Genomic DNA, 17,291 nt, shown 5'->3' on the forward strand with positions numbered 1-17,291 from the left:
TTCTTTGCCAGGACTGGTGTCCCTGCCCTACACCAGCACATTGTGCAGAATGTAACCCTGTCGCTGGATCACGCTGTCAGCGACAGGGTTCATCTGACAATGGATGGCTGGACCAGCAGGCATGGGCAGGGGCGCTACATCAGCTTCACGGCCCATTGGGTTTCCCTCCGAGGCGTCGGTGAGGGATCGGCGGCAACCGATCTTGTGGTGCCGCCCCGGGGTGTCCAGGGGAGAACTGCTGGTCTCCCTCAAGCCACTGTCTCCGCAGCTGCTGAGCCTCCCAGCAAGCGCCCCCGTAGCTAGACAAGTGTGGGGCATGTGCGCTGTCAGGCCGTGCTCCAGCTTGTTAGTTTAGGGGACCGGAGACACACTGGAGAAGAAGTGCTGAAAGCACTTCAGGCTCAGGTCCAGAAGTGGCTGACACCCCGAAGGCTCCAGGCAGGTATGGTTGTCTGCGATAACGGCAGCAACCTACTCGCCGCCCTTAGTGCTGGCAGTCTGACCCACGTGCCCTGTCTGGCACATGTCCTCAACCTGGTGGTGCAGAAGTTCCTGCGCACTTATCCAGGGTTGAGTGACATTGTGGCAAAGGCGCGTAGGATTGCCAGCCACTTCAGGCGCTCCCCAACCGCTACCGCGTCCCTGTCCAAATTGCAGCGGAAGTACAATCTGCCCCTTCACAGGCTGATTGTGGACAGTGTGACGCGGTGGAACTCCACCCTCCACATGCTGAAGAGGTTGTGGGAGCAGCAAAGGGCGGTGAGGGAGTACCTGATGGAACTAGGCACTGAGAGGGCTTCACCACAACTCCCTTTCATCGCCTGTGCGCAGTGGGGGGCAGATAAACCAGGTCTGCCAAGTGTTGTCCTCCTTCGAGCAGGCGACCAAGATGGTCAGCAGTGAGCAAATCGGCCTCAATAGCGTGCTGCCAATACTGTTCATGCTGGAGAGGACACTAGATCGCCTGCTCGAGGCTGGGGAGAGTGCCTTGGTGGAGCAGGAGGAGTCAGCAATGCTCCACCGAGACCAGGGCCAGGACGAGGAGGAGGAGGAGGAGGAGGATGATGATGAAGAGGAGGAGGAGGTGGTTGCTGGTGTCGTCCCGGAGTCAGGGCCTGGTCAGGAGGGAGAGCCGGTGTTGGGGGCACCGATAGTCCGGGGGTTGGGCATGTCTGAGTTTGACCAGCAGCGCCTCAGGGATGAAGAGTCGCACCTCATTCACCTGGCCAGCATTGAGGAGTCACAGCGGGCTGTGCTCTTCCCATGGCTGCCCACATGCTGAGATGCCTCAGGAGGGACCCCCGGGTTAAGACCATCAAGACGAGGGATGATTTCTGGATGGCCACCCTTTTGGATCCCAGGTGCAAGGGGAAACTGGAGCAGTTCATCCCAGCCAGCCGGAGGCAGCACCGGATGGAGGAACTGCAGGCAGCCATTGTCAGACGGTTGGAGCAGGCAACTCCCCGGCCTCCAGTTGTCCCCCCTCATCTCACCCAGCAGGTGGCTGCACCCAGCTGCAGCCGAGCAGGGGACCTAATGGAAGAGATGAGGATGTTCTTCCAAACCGAGCGACCCAGTACCAGCACCAGCAGCAGCAGCAGTCACCACCAGCGGCTGGCCCACATGGTGGCAGACTACATGGCATCCGTCGGTGCTTCTGACAGTATGAGCACCGACGACCCCATGGAGTACTGGGTTGCCAGATTGGACACCTGCCGCGAGCTCGCTCAGTATGCGCTGGAGTTATTGTCTTGCCCCCCCTCCAGCGTACTATCTGAGCGGACATTCAGCGCGGCAGGTGGGGTGGTCACGGACAAGAGGACCCGTCTGTCCACAGACTCCGTGGACAGACTCACATTCATAAAGATGAATGAGTCCTGGATCGGCGGTGACTTTCTGGCACCCGTCGTCGGTTCAGGGCGCTGAAGGGTCCCTTGCCATGCATTCCCTGATGAAGCCCCGGACCTGATGTATTTACAGTGCTGAATATAACTATTTTAACATCAGAGAAAATCAATGTTAATATTTGGTACAGTAGGCTTTCTTTGCAATTACAGCGGTCAAACCTTTCTTGTAGTTTTACACCAGCTTTGCACACACTGGAGGAGGGATTTTGGCCCACTCCTCCACACAGATCTTCTCTACATCAGTCATGTTTCTGGGCTCTCGCTGAGAAACACGGAGTTTGAGCTCCCTCCAAAGATTCTCTATTGGGTTTAGGTCTGGAGACTGGCTAGGCCACGCCAGAACCTTGATATGCTCCTTACAGAGCCAATCCTTGGTTATCCTGGCTGTGTGCTTTGGGTCATTGTCATGTTGGAAGACCCAGCCTCGACCCATCTTCAAAGCTCTAACTCAGGGAAGGAGGTTGTTGCCCAAAATCTTGCAATACATGGCCACGGTCATCCTCTCCTTAATACAGTGCAGTCACCCTGTCCCATGTGCAGAAAAACACCACCAAAGCATGATGCTACCACCCCCATGCTTCACATTAGGGATGGCGTTCTTGGCATGGTACTCATCATTATTCTTCCTCCGAACACGGTTAGTGAAATTATGATCAAAAAGTTATATTATAGTCTCATCTGACCACATGATTTTCTCCCATGACTCCTCTGGATCAGTCAAGACAATTATGTCAGCAGTTATTTCACACCCTATATACTCTTATTAATAATGCTGTTCATCATGGCACCTCCTGCCCATGTGATATGACTCTGTATCAACTACTACTGTTAATACTACTACTGCTGCTTCTGCTGCTGCTGCTGCCGCCCAGTCAATACACCTATGTCAGCAGTTATTTGACACTCTATATACTCCTATTCCTACTGCTGTTCATCATGGCACCTCCTGCCCATGTGATATGACTCTGTATCAAGTACTACTGTTAATACTACTACTGCTGCTTCTGCTGCTGCTGCTGCCGCCCAGTCAATACACCTATGTCAGCAGTTATTTGACACTCTATATACTCCTATTCCTACTGCTGTTCATCATGGCACCTCCTGCCCATGTGATATGACTCTGTATCAACTACTACTGTTAATACTACTACTGCTGCTTCTGCTGCTGCTGCCGCCCAGTCAATACACCTATGTCAGCAGTTGTTTAACACTCTATATACTCTTATTCCTACTGCTGTTCATCATGGCACCTCCTGCCCATGTAATATGACTCTGTATCAACTACTACTGTTAATACTACTACTGCTGCTTCTGCTGCTGCTGCCGCCCAGTCAATACACCTATGTCAGCAGTTATTTCACACCCTATATACTCTTATTAAGACTGCTGTACATCATGGCAACTCCTGCCCATGTGATATGACTCTGTATCAACTACTACTGTTAATACTACTACTGCTGCTTCTGCTGCTGCTGCCGCCCAGTCAATACACCTATGTCAGCAGTTATTTCGCAATCTATATACTCTTATTAAGACTGCTGTACATCATGGCAACTCCTGCCCATGTGATATGACTCTGTATCAACTACTACTGTTAATACTACTACTGCTGCTTCTGCTGCTGCTGCCGCCCAGTCAATACACCTATGTCAGCAGTTGTTTCACACTCTATATACTCTTATTCCTACTGCTGTTTATCATGGCACCTCCTGTCCATGTGATATGACTCTGTATCAAGTACTACTGTTAATACTACTACTGCTGCTTCTGCTGCTGCTGCTGCCCAGTCAAGACACCTATGTCAGCAGTTATTTCACACCCTATATACTCTTATTAAGACTGCTGTACATCATGGCACCTCCTGCCCATGTGATATGACTCTGTATCAACTACTACTGTTAATACTACTACTGCTGCTTCTGCTGCTGCTGCCGCCCAGTCAATACACCTATGTCAGCAGTTGTTTAACACTCTATATACTCTTATTCCTACTGCTGTTCATCATGGCACCTCCTGCCCATGTGATATGACTCTGTATCAACTACTACTGTTAATACTACTACTGCTGCTTCTGCTGCTGCTGCCGCCCAGTCAATACACCTATGTCAGCAGTTATTTCACACTCTATATACTCTTATTAAGACTGCTGTACATCATGGCAACTCCTGCCCATGTGATATGACTCTGTATCAACTACTACTGTTAATACTACTACTGCTGCTTCTGCTGCTGCTGCCCAGTCAAGACACCTATGTCAGCAGTTATTTGACACTCTATATACTCCTATTCCTACTGCTGTTCATCATGGCACCTCCTGCCCATGTGATATGACTCTGTATCAACTACTACTGTTAATACTACTACTGCTGCTTCTGCTGCCCAGTCAAGACACCTATGTCAGCAGTTATTTCACACCCTATATACTCTTATTAAGACTGCTGTACATCATGGCACCTCCTGCCCATGTGATATGACTCTGTATCAACTACTACTGTTAATACTACTACTGCTGCTTCTGCTGCTGCTGCCGCCCAGTCAATACACCTATGTCAGCAGTTGTTTAACACTCTATATACTCTTATTCCTACTGCTGTTCATCATGGCACCTCCTGCCCATGTGATATGACTCTGTATCAACTACTACTGTTAATACTACTACTGCTGCTTCTGCTGCTGCTGCCCAGTCAAGACACCTATGTCAGCAGTTATTTGACACTCTATATACTCCTATTCCTACTGCTGTTCATCATGGCACCTCCTGCCCATGTGATATGACTCTGTATCAAGTACTACTGTTAATACTACTACTGCTGCTTCTGCTGCTGCTGCTGCCCAGTCAAGACACCTATGTCAGCAGTTATTTCACACCCTATATACTCTTATTAAGACTGCTGTACATCATGGCACCTCCTGCCCATGTGATATGACTCTGTATCAACTACTACTGTTAATACTACTACTGCTGCTTCTGCTGCTGCTGCCGCTCAGTCAATACACCTATGTCAGCAGTTGTTTAACACTCTATATACTCTTATTCCTACTGCTGTTCATCATGGCACCTCCTGCCCATGTGATATGACTCTGTATCAACTACTACTGTTAATACTACTACTGCTGCTTCTGCTGCTGCTGCCGCCCAGTCAATACACCTATGTCAGCAGTTATTTCACACTCTATATACTCTTATTAAGACTGCTGTACATCATGGCAACTCCTGCCCATGTGATATGACTCTGTATCAACTACTACTGTTAATACTACTACTGCTGCTTCTGCTGCTGCTGCCGCCCAGTCAATACACCTATGTCAGCAGTTGTTTCACACTCTATATACTCTTATTCCTACTGCTGTTTATCATGGCACCTCCTGTCCATGTGATATGACTCTGTATCAAGTACTACTGTTAATACTACTACTGCTGCTTCTGCTGCTGCTGCTGCCCAGTCAAGACACCCATGTCAGCAGTTATTTCACACCCTATATACTCTTATTAAGACTGCTGTACATCATGGCACCTCCTGTCCATGTGATATGACTCTGTATCAAGTACTACTGTTAATACTACTACTGCTGCTTCTGCTGCTGCTGCCGCCCAGTCAATACACCTATGTCAGCAGTTATTTCACACTCTATATACTCTTATTCCTACTGCTGTTCATCATGGCACCTCCTGCCCATGTGATATGACTCTGTATCAACTACTACTGTTAATACTACTACTGCTGCTTCTGCTGCTGCTGCCGCCCAGTCAATACACCTATGTCAGCAGTTATTTCACACTCTATATACTCTTATTAAGACTGCTGTACATCATGGCAACTCCTGCCCATGTGATATGACTCTGTATCAACTACTACTGTTAATACTACTACTGCTGCTTCTGCTGCTGCTGCCCAGTCAAGACACCTATGTCAGCAGTTATTTGACACTCTATATACTCCTATTCCTACTGCTGTTCATCATGGCACCTCCTGCCCATGTGATATGACTCTGTATCAACTACTACTGTTAATACTACTACTGCTGCTTCTGCTGCCCAGTCAAGACACCTATGTCAGCAGTTATTTCACACCCTATATACTCTTATTAAGACTGCTGTACATCATGGCACCTCCTGCCCATGTGATATGACTCTGTATCAACTACTACTGTTAATACTACTACTGCTGCTTCTGCTGCTGTTGCTGCCCAGTCTAGACACCTATGTCAGCAGTTATTTGACACTCTATATACTCCTATTCCTACTGCTGTTCATCATGGCACCTCCTGCCCATGTGATATGACTCTGTATCAACTACTACTGTTAATACTACTACTGCTGCTTCTGCTGCCCAGTCAAGACACCTATGTCAGCAGTTATTTCACACCCTATATACTCTTATTAAGACTGCTGTTCATCATGGCACCTCTTGCCCGAGTGATTTGACACTGTATTGTCAATGTCTACTACTACTATTACAGCTCAGTCAAGACACCTGTGTCCCAATTTTTTGGTACACTATTGACTACTATGACCACTACTGATGCTGTAAAGTATTCCCCAAGTGTTTTTATGCTATGTATTACTATTACCACTACTGCTTGTAAATCATGCCTGTGTGATACTTAGTGGGAATGCTTTAATAAGCATTCCTAGTATGGATACCCGTAAATGTATTAATCTTAATTAATGTGAATGCTTTAATAAACATTTCCAGTATTGATATCCGTAAATTTAGTAATCTTATTATTCCTTACGTTTTTTGGTTCTGCGTAACTTCGGCATACTTTCAGCTATTGAGACCATTCAACTGTAAAAATGTTCGTCTCTTTCAGCAAATGATGGGACTTCTTCAAGTTTTTTCCTACTTTTTACACTTTTATAAATTTTAAGCTTTTAGACCCTTTTTTTAACATTGAAGTCAATGAGAACATCCTTTTCCCCTTTGAATTCACATGCCCTGCCAAAAGTTTCAGCTACTTCATACTTTCACTTACAGACACTGAAAAAACTGTAAAGCGGTCACAAAATATTTAGCTATCCGGCTATGACTTTTCAGATCGTTATCGTTTACAATTTTTTGGTGAAAACGCAATTTACGTTTTGCGAATTTTTCACAAAAATGCGATAGGTTATAATGTAATCCTATGGAGGGGATTTAGAGTCTGTCATGTGACCTTAACATTGGAGATCTTTGTAATTAAAAATATCTTTACAAAAAGGGGAAACAAATTGGTCTCACGCCCACAAGATCTACTTTTCATACACAATTTTTATATCAAAACGTAGCTATGCTTGTCTGGTTTATGGCAATGTGATCAATTCTGCGATACGTATTTTAGTTTTAGTTATTGGAGCAACAGCCAGAAATTATGTCTCATAGACTCTCATGTTAAATTATCTAAAAAATGTTGCTGCAGAACTCACAAAGACGCTCTTTTCTAAATCGCAGACATGGCCACATTTTTAAGTTTATCTACATAAATTTCATATCGATGCGTTTACAAGGGCCGTGTATTTCAAACGGTGTAGTCGTTGTATCAATTGCATGTACGTTTGAGGATTTATTAAGCTTTGTTTGGAGGCTTAAATCATGTATTAGATCTGTGAATTAAAAGCGTTTGTAATGTTATTTCTTTCCATAAATCACTTTCCTGACCTCAGTGCAATATTCCTCCTCACTGACCTGGGGGGGAGGGGAAACCTATTGAGGGGGGAGGGGCGACCAGGAAGTCAGCATACTCTATACTTTGCAGATAGAGAAAGAAGCTGTGTGTCCTAAAGATAGTGTAGTGGTTATGGTGAATGTCTTTGGCAAGGGGCTCACCAATTAAGCTATTCAGCATTCCCACTCGCATTTTCCTCAGGAAATGCATTGTCTAGTTATATTATATTTTAATACTCCTGCTGCTGCCTCCATGCTGAGTAAAGCTTCATGACCTCTCTGGCACAGCGGATCCACCAACAGCCTCCGCTACAAGCTACCAGACCGGATCTAAACAGCAAGTGTAACTATAACAATGAACCTTATGTTAAACCCTGTTTTGCGGCATTTATACTGCAACCATTGGGCTGTCTGCAAGAGCTCATCTGCATTCTCTCTCTTTCTTGCTCTCCCTCTCTCTCTCTTTGTATATATATATATATTGTTGCTTTTGTTATGTTCATTTTCAACAGTTTATTTTGTGTTCGTCGTGTCTGTGTCGTGTGCTTTAGTTTGTCCTAGGTTACTGTTAAATAAAATAATAGTATAAAATGTTTTTGCTTATTATGAAGTTAAATGTGTTGATGTTGATTTGTTTGATGTGAAGTTAGATGTGTTGAAAAACCTACAAATCTATCTCAAAAAGAAATGAAACATTTCCAAAAAATAATATTTATTAATAAAAACATAATTTCAGATATAACTCTGATTGAGCTTCTGAAGGCGCTCCATCTTCGCTATATTTTTTGATTGCTGCTGCTCTAGCAGCACATTTTGTTGAATAAGGTAGCGGATCTGGCGCTGATTTGCCTGGATCCTCTGGTGGGTTGTCTTTATGAGCGCGTTCTGCCTCATCATCTTTCTTGATACTGTTAGGATATAATAAAAAAAAAATTTGGATTTAAAATAACGTTACCAAATAAATAAAAACATTTTTGTGCTTATTAATCAATCATTATCATGTGTATACACTTGTTATGTGTCTAACACATCCCGGGAGTGCAGAATTATTAGGCAAATGAGTATTTGGACCACATCATCCTCTTTATGCATGTTGTCTTACTCCAAGTTGTATAGGCTCGAAAGCCTACTACAGATTAGGCATATTAGGTAATGTACATCTCTGTAATGAGAAGGTGTGTGGTCTAATGACATCAACACTCTATATCAGGTGTGCATAATTATTAGTCAATTTCCTTTTCTTTGTCAAAATGGGCCAAAAGAAGGATTTGACAGACTCTGAAAAGTCCAAAATAGAGAGATATCTAGCAGAGGGATGCAGCACTCTTAAAGTTGCAAAGCTTCTGAAGCGTGATCATCAAACAAAAGAAGCGTGTGGAAAAACAAAGGTGCAAAATAACTGCCCATGAACTGAGAAAAGTTAAGCGTGCAGCTGCCAAGATGCCACTTGCCACAAGATTGGCCATATTTCAGAGCTGCAACATCACTGGGGTGCCCAAAAGCACAAGGTGTGCAATACCCAGAGACATGGCCAAGGTAAGAAAGGCTGAAAGACGATGACCACTGAACAAGACACACAAGCTGCAACGTCAAGACTGTGCCAATAAATATCTCAAGAAAGATTTTTCTAAGGTTTTATGGACTGCTGAAATGAGAGTGAGTCTTGATGGGCCAGATGGAAGAGCCCGTGGCTGGATTGGTAAAGGGCAGGGAGCTCCAGTCCGACTCAGACGCCAGCAAGGTGGTGGTGGAGTACTGGTTTGGGCTGGTATCATCAAAGATGAGCTTGTGGGGCCTTTTCGGATTGAGGATGGAGTCAAGCTCAACTCCCAGTCCTACTGCCAGATTATGGAAGAGACCTTCTTCAAGCAGTGGTACAGGAAAAAGTCACCATCCTTCAAGAAAAACATGATTTTCATGCAGGACAATGCTCCATCACACGTGTCAAAGTACTCCACAGCGTGGCTGGCAAGAAAGGGTATTAAATAAAAAAAAGTAATGACATGGCCTCCTTGTTCACCTGATCTGAACCCCATTGAGAACCTGTGGTCCATCATCAAATGTGGGATTTACAAGGAGGGAAAACAGTACACCTCTCTGAACAGTGTCTGGGAGGCTGTGGTTGCTGCTGCACGCAATGTTGATGGTGAACAGATCAAAACACTGACAGAATCCATGGATGTCAGGCTTTTGAGTGTCCTTGCAAAGAAAGGTGGCTATATTGGTCACTGATTTGTTTTTGTTTTGTTTTTAAATGTCAGAAATGTGTATTTGTGAATGTTGAGATGTTATATTGGTTTCACTTTTAAAAATAAATCATTGAAATGGGTATATATTTATTTTTTGGTTAAGTTGCCTAAAAATTCTGCACAGTAATAGTAGTCACCTGCACACACAGATATCCCCCGAAAATAACTAACACTAAAAACAAACTAAAAACTACTTCCAAAAAAATTCAGCTTTGATATTAATGAGTTTTTGGGGTTCATTGAGAACATGGTTGTTGTTCAATAATAAAATGAATCCTCAAAAATACAACTTGCCTAATAATTATGCACTACCTGTATACTTCTAGCATCAATACCATAATATGGTTCTACAATCTGACAGGTGCGCTTTATATGTTGTCCATTTTTATATCTACATTTTATTGTTGAAATGTTATTAATCATTGTGCACATATTTACCTTCCTGAACGAGGCTCACAGGACCGCTCTCTTCCTCCTGCTCTTCTGCTTGAGAAGTTGGGGTGGTGGGGGGGGGAAGCTCCTCAGCTTGCTCCTCAGCAGGAGCTGGGGTTGGGGAGTGGGAGGGCCCTGGCTGCTCCTCTTCATCCATCTCCTCCTCTGCCGCATCCTCCTCTGCCGCATCCTCCTCCTCCTCCTCATCGGCCTGGCGCCTTCTGCGCTTGGCGCGGATAACTGGCATTGGAGCTCCTATAATAACACAATGTTCATATATTATAAAAATGTTTTCTAATGACGTATGCAAATTCTGTGTACTCTGCTGTATTGTATATGAATACAAATTGATTTATATAGACAGTTAACCAATGGGACAATGTTATATTAAAGGGTCTTGTGGGCACTACAGGGGACTGAGCGTGAGCTGGGATGCAACCATGTTAAAATGAGCTGTTTTTGTCTCCTTTGTTTTGTTCAGACCATCTCATGTTAAAAAAAGGGCCTGATGGAGCACACGGGATTACTATAACAACCCCACTCCTAACACAGGAATTTAGTGGTAATCTATATATATAAAACTCAACGTGTGTGTGTGCATAAATGTATGTATGTATGTATGTATGTATGTATGTTCCAGCATCACGTACAAACGGCTAAAGATATTTATATGAAACTTGGCACACAGGTTACTTATATGTCAGCCACAAACATAGGATAGGTGGTTTAAACCTTACCCACCCCCACTTGCCATGGTCGGGGTTTTTCTTTAAAGTCCCATGCAAAGCAATGGGAAAATTATGTTCCCACATAACTTCTGTGTTCCTGTCTGCTGTCCCATGTCTTGTTTCAACAGTACTATGAATACCTTGGCTGGTGCTGATATATGTTAGCACAACATGGCATCTTGGTTAACAACATCTGACCTTACATGAATTACATATGACCTTACATAACTGTCACCAAAGGAGCTGCGGTGGCTCCACGCGATTGCCACTGCACTGACAAGTGATTCACCTCTGCAGCTAGGGGTTCGGATCCCGCTCTCGGCTACCTGTGAATTGCGTTTGGTGGTCTCAGCCCCGCCCCTGGTGGGTGTGCTATGCGAGGTTGGGTTGGGAGGACCCCCTCACACCCGCCATTGCCAACCGGGGCATGGAGAAAGGTGGCAGATTGCCTCTGGGGGAGGCCTCCCAACTCCTGCAGGCCGGCTCCTCTCTCTTTCGAGTTCACGCACAAAATACACTTTTTAAAAAAAAAACATAACTGTCAACAATAACTTACCTGGATGATATTTAGCCCGAAGACGTCTGACCTGATCCATTTGGCGCCTCTTCAGGTCAGACCACTTCTTGACAATTGCATTGTGGTCGTGTTGGCCGCCAAAGTCAGCGATTAGGGCGCTGACCACAGCCCTTTTCTCTGGCTGCCTCCGCAGCTTATCGTATCCTGTTTCCAGGAACTTCTGCAAGATGAAGAACAAAGTATATTGTAATACTTCTGTTGACAGCCTTATGGATATATGACGTAAATGTATGCTATTCAACAATTGGAAGCATTCTCGCCTTATTAATCAATGACAGGGGTAACATGAAAGATTTTATATCCTGCCATTTCGGTCGCCACCTTTTTTGCATAAATATAGCAGCCATTATCATTTGCATAATTATGAATATATTATTAACAACACAGGATACACGTATAGGGGAGATATGCGTTGCTAACTCTTTTCCCTGTCAGGAGCCTAACGCCCCGGGGGTCAGAGACGGGACCTTTTCGGAGGGCCACTGACGTATGTACCCGTCGCAGTTTTTTGTGATGTCACTCTTTAGGTGTGTGCACATTTTTCACTGCATCCGGGTGGAGTTTTTGGGTTGTGTTTTGCACGCCACAGGCTTTTCAACAGGAAAAAAACAGCTGGAGGCAGAATGGTTGCAAAACACTACGGGTTTGTTACCTAACTCTGGGTTTCAAGACCAGTCCACCTCCAGCTGTTGCAAAACTACTACTCCCATCAGCCACGGTCTGTCAGTGCATGCTAAGAATTTTACTTTTGCTGCATCTAGGGTGCCACAGTTTAGAGACCCGTGCATAAAGGCCTGAAAAATGGGGGCCTGCAGAACTTACAATACTAGAAGTGCCAGCATTCCCAGGCATGCTGGAAGTTGTAGTTCTGCAACATCTAAAGGGCAATATGTATTCGAACGTCCTTGGGCCTTGAGGACACTGAAGTCAGGACGTTCGCATACGTCCTATGTCCAAAAATTTTTTAAATTCATTATGCTAAATAACAAGGAAAAGTGCCTAAATACACATTTGCCAACCAGGGTGTCTGCAGCTGTCCAGGCATGCTGGGACTTGTAGTTTTGTAAAAGCAGGAGACACATTTTTTGTGAAATACTAATATCTGATCATATATACTAACTTTTAAACTAGACTAAAATGCTGGGCTGGGCTGGGACTTGTAGTTTTGTAAAAGCAGGAGACACATTTTTTGTGAAATACTAATATCTGATCATATATACTAACTTTTAAACTAGACTAAAATGCAGTTGAAGATGATGAAATAACAGTGGTCAAAATACTTACACAAATCAGCAACTTTTCCTCAGACTTAGTGAAATTGCTTCCAACCATGTTGCTGTGTGATTGCGCTGCGATCATAAGTTGGAAACTGGCAAGGCTCCAGGAAATGGTCGCGTGTTGTTCGCGTGTTGATTGCGCTGCTTGGACCGAGATGGGTCCATATGGCTTCGGCTGTATGGACCACAGTAACTCTTTTCCCTGTCAGGAGCCTAACGCCCCGGGGGGTCAGAGACGGGACCTTTTCGGAGGACCACTGACGTATGCAACCGCCGCAGTTTTTTGTGATGTCACTCTTTAGGTGTGTGCAAATTTTTCCTTGCACCGGGTGGAGTTTTTGGGTTGTGTTTTGCACGCCACAGGCTTTTCAACAGGAAAAAAACAGCTGGAGGCAGAATGGTTGCAAAACACTACGGGTTTGTTACCTAACTCTGGGTTTCAAGACCAGTCCACCTCCAGCTGTTGCAAAACTACTACTCCCATCAGCCACGGTCTGTCAGTGCATGCTAAGAATTTTACTTTTGCTGCATCTAGGGTGCCACAGTTTAGAGACCCGTGCATAAAGGCCTGAAAAATGGGGGCCTGCAGAACTTACAATACTAGAAGTGCCAGCATTCCCAGGCATGCTGGAAGTTGTAGTTCTGCAACATCTAAAGGGCAATATGTATTCGAACGTCCTTGGGCCTTGAGGACACTGAAGTCAGGACGTTCGCATACGTCCTATGTCCAAAATTTTTTTAAATTCATTATGCTAAATAACAAGGAAAAGTGCCTAAATACACATTTGCCAACCAGGGTGTCTGCAGCTGTCCAGGCATGCTGGGACTTGTAGTTTTGTAAAAGCAGGAGACACATTTTTTGTGAAATACTAATATCTGATCATATATACTAACTTTTAAACTAGACTAAAATGCTGGGCTGGGCTGGGACTTGTAGTTTTGTAAAAGCAGGAGACACATTTTTTGTGAAATACTAATATCTGATCATATATACTAACTTTTAAACTAGACTAAAATGCAGTTGAAGATGATGAAATAACAGTGGTCAAAATACTTACACAAATCAGCAACTTTTCCTCAGACTTAGTGAAATTGCTTCCAACCATGTTGCTGTGTGATTGCGCTGCGATCATAAGTTGGAAACTGGCAAGGCTCCAGGAAATGGTCGCGTGTTGTTCGCGCAATTGCGCATGCGCGATCGAAAAATCGCAATCGCAATATGTATTTTGGTTAAAATATCATACATATTCGATTTCAGAGTGCTGCTACAGCAGTTTTCGAAATATCTGCAATCAATTTCGCATTCGCATGTTGCGATATTTCGATAAAATATCAGGAATATTATGAGCCAATCAGAGCGCTCCTCCAGCATATCTCGAAATTGCGCAATAAATATCGCATTCGCATGTTGCGATATTTCGATAAAATATCACGAATATTCTGAGCCAATCAGAGCGCTCCTCCAGCATATCTCGAAATTCCGCAATAAATATCGCATTCGCATGTTGCGATATTTCGATAAAATATCACGAATATTCTGAGCCAATCAGAGCGCTCCTCCAGCATATCTCGAAATTCCGCAATAAATATCGCATTCGCATGTTGCGATATTTCGATAAAATATCACGAATATTCTGAGCCAATCAGAGCGCTCCTCCAGCATATCTCGAAATTCCGCAATAAATATCGCATTCGCATGTTGCGATATTTCGATAAAATATCACGAATATTCTGAGCCAATCAGAGCGCTCCTCCAGCATATCTCGAAATTCCGCAATAAATATCGCATTCGCATGTTGCGATATTTCGATAAAATATCACGAATATTCTAAGCCAATCAGAGCGCTCCTACCGCAGTTATTAAAAAAATCGCAATTATTTTCGCATTCGCAATAGCGAAAAATCGCAATCAATTAATTTCGATAAAATATCACGAATATTCGAATTTAGCGAATATATCTCGAATATTCGAATATATATTCGAGATATATCGCGAAATCGAATATGGCATATTCTGCTCAACACTAATGGTGTATGACAATACCACATATGTGAGACTTTTACACAGCCTGGCCACATGCAGGGAGCACCTTCAGGTGTTCCAGGAGCATAAATTACACATCTAATTTTCTGACTTAAAAAAAAAAACGACAGTAAAGTTGGCTAAATGTTTTTGTATGATGAAAGATGGTTATGCTGCGAGAATCGTGATCTTTATTCTAAGCGAAAAAAATTGTGATTCTCATTTTAGCCAGAATCGCGTGCCTCGTACACACCCGTCGGATAAAAAACAAAAAAACAAAAATTGGTATACCCGATGGAATTCCTCTCAAGCCTGCCTTGCATACACATGGTCACACAAAAGTCCGGTGAACTTTTCACTGCCAAGGACGCGGTGATGTAAAAAACTAAGACGAGCCGACAAAATGAAGTTCTATGCTTCCGAGCATGCGTGTTTTTTCAAGTTGGAAAGCATACAGACAAACGTTTTCCCCGCCAGGATTTTTTCCTGACGGGGGGGAAAAAAAAATAGACCATGCTCTCTCTCTTTTTTTTTCGGCAGTTTTCCCGTGGGAAAAACTGCGATGGAGCATACACATGGTAGGAATTCCTGGCCAAAATCTCTCATCGCAGTTTTTCCGACTGGAAAACCGGTCGTGTGTATGAGGCATAATTCTACTCTATATTGAGAATTACCAAAATTGGGCTTTTCAAGATACTTTCCGAAATGTTGAAGACGTAGTCCCTAATATGCTTCCATAAAATTGCTTTTTGCCTTGCCAATATAAAAAAAAATCCACAACCACATTTCAGCAAATTAACTACCCCGTTAGTCTCACCATTCACAAAATGTTTTCGTTGGGGTGTTTTCTGATTTGGTAGGTATGTCACCTTACTTTCGTGAATGAAATGTCAATAAGAACATTTGCCATATCTATATATGCTCCGGGGCAGAGACCCACAGGGGTCAGTGCCTCTATAAGTTAAAAAGTGACTAGAGACCAGCATGTCCTGTAATAATTGTGTTTATTTGAAATGTGCTACAGGTTGTATTATCAAAAGGTCCAATTGTGGGGTCACCAACCAGGAGATGCCAGTGTCTACAAATCACTTTGTTGTATTTAGTAATTGGGTGAATATTTGGGGTGATGAAGTTCCAAGAGTTACTCCTGGCTGTATTGTAGGCATTCATCAAAGAGGAATCAATCCCCCATCCACGAACCATTTCAGGAGTAGACCTGCCTGTTTTTTTTAAATCTGCATAATTCATGCAGTTTCTCCTAGTTCTCACATATTTGCCTTTAAAGAGGAAGTAAACCCTCCTAAAAAAAAAAAAAAAAAACACCCTGCAAGACAAAGGCATAATGAGCCAGTATGCACAGCATACTAGCTCATTAGGTTTTTTTTTTTTTTAACAGAAGGAATATTTATTGAGAGAAACAAATTAATACATGCTTATAAAAGTCAGATGATACAGATCAGGGACACAAGGCTTCAAACAGTTGTTACAAAGATATAAGCCGGAGAAGCATATTCAGTATAAAGCAGGGGTCTTCAAACTACGGCCCTCCAGTTGTTCAGGAACTACAATTCCCATTATGCCTAGTATTGTCTGTGAATGTCAGTGTGTTACATTGCCTCATGGGATGTGTAGTTCTACAACAGCTGGATGGCCGTAGTTTGAGGATCCCTGGTATAAAGCATCCTAGTACCTCATCCAGAGCGGAGAGGAAAAAGGGGAGAGGGGAGGGAGGAGCCCACTCCAGCTACTCAACTAAATGTAATAAACATATCCTACATTGCAATGTGCATCTACAATGGGCCCACAAACATGAAAAATACTCCCAGAAGCCGAGAATCACCACATCCCAAACCAAGGACCAGGGGGGGAGGGGGAAGCTCGGGACCACTCCAGGAGGAAAAGGGCAGATAAACAGAACTAAACACACTAAACCGTCAGTCTCTCAAGCTGCTCAGATCTTCTCAAACTTTTGGGGGCAGTTACACCCCATGTTTGTCAGCTTGTACAAAGGCAGGGTGTCATTCACCAACTTTCGCCAGGCAGACAAACCAGGCGGATCAGCAGCCTTCCATTGAAGTAAGATTGCTTTCCGAAGCGTACAATGCTGTATAAAAGATAAATACAGTAGGTGTTTGTGATATTGTGTTTTTAGCACGACAGCATCGCGCTGATTCTCGGCGACATCTCGCACTCACTGGAATAGTGACCGCACATCCCAGCAAGCGCGTCATAGAAGCGACGGGATATCCGACTTGGATTCCTACCAATTCTACACGTGTGCGGCATTTGTTATGAATCCTGAGGGGGGAAGTCCCCGCCGGATTTTAAATAAAAATCCGGCATGGGTTCCCCCTCAGGAGCATACCGGGCCCTTAGGTCTGTTATGGGTTGTAAGGAGAGCCCCCCTACGCCGAAAAAAACGGCGTAGGGGGTCCCCCTACAATCCATACCAG

Source organism: Rana temporaria, chromosome 1 (assembly GCF_905171775.1).
Source record: "Rana temporaria chromosome 1, aRanTem1.1, whole genome shotgun sequence".
Taxonomy (NCBI): Eukaryota; Metazoa; Chordata; class Amphibia; order Anura; family Ranidae; genus Rana; species Rana temporaria.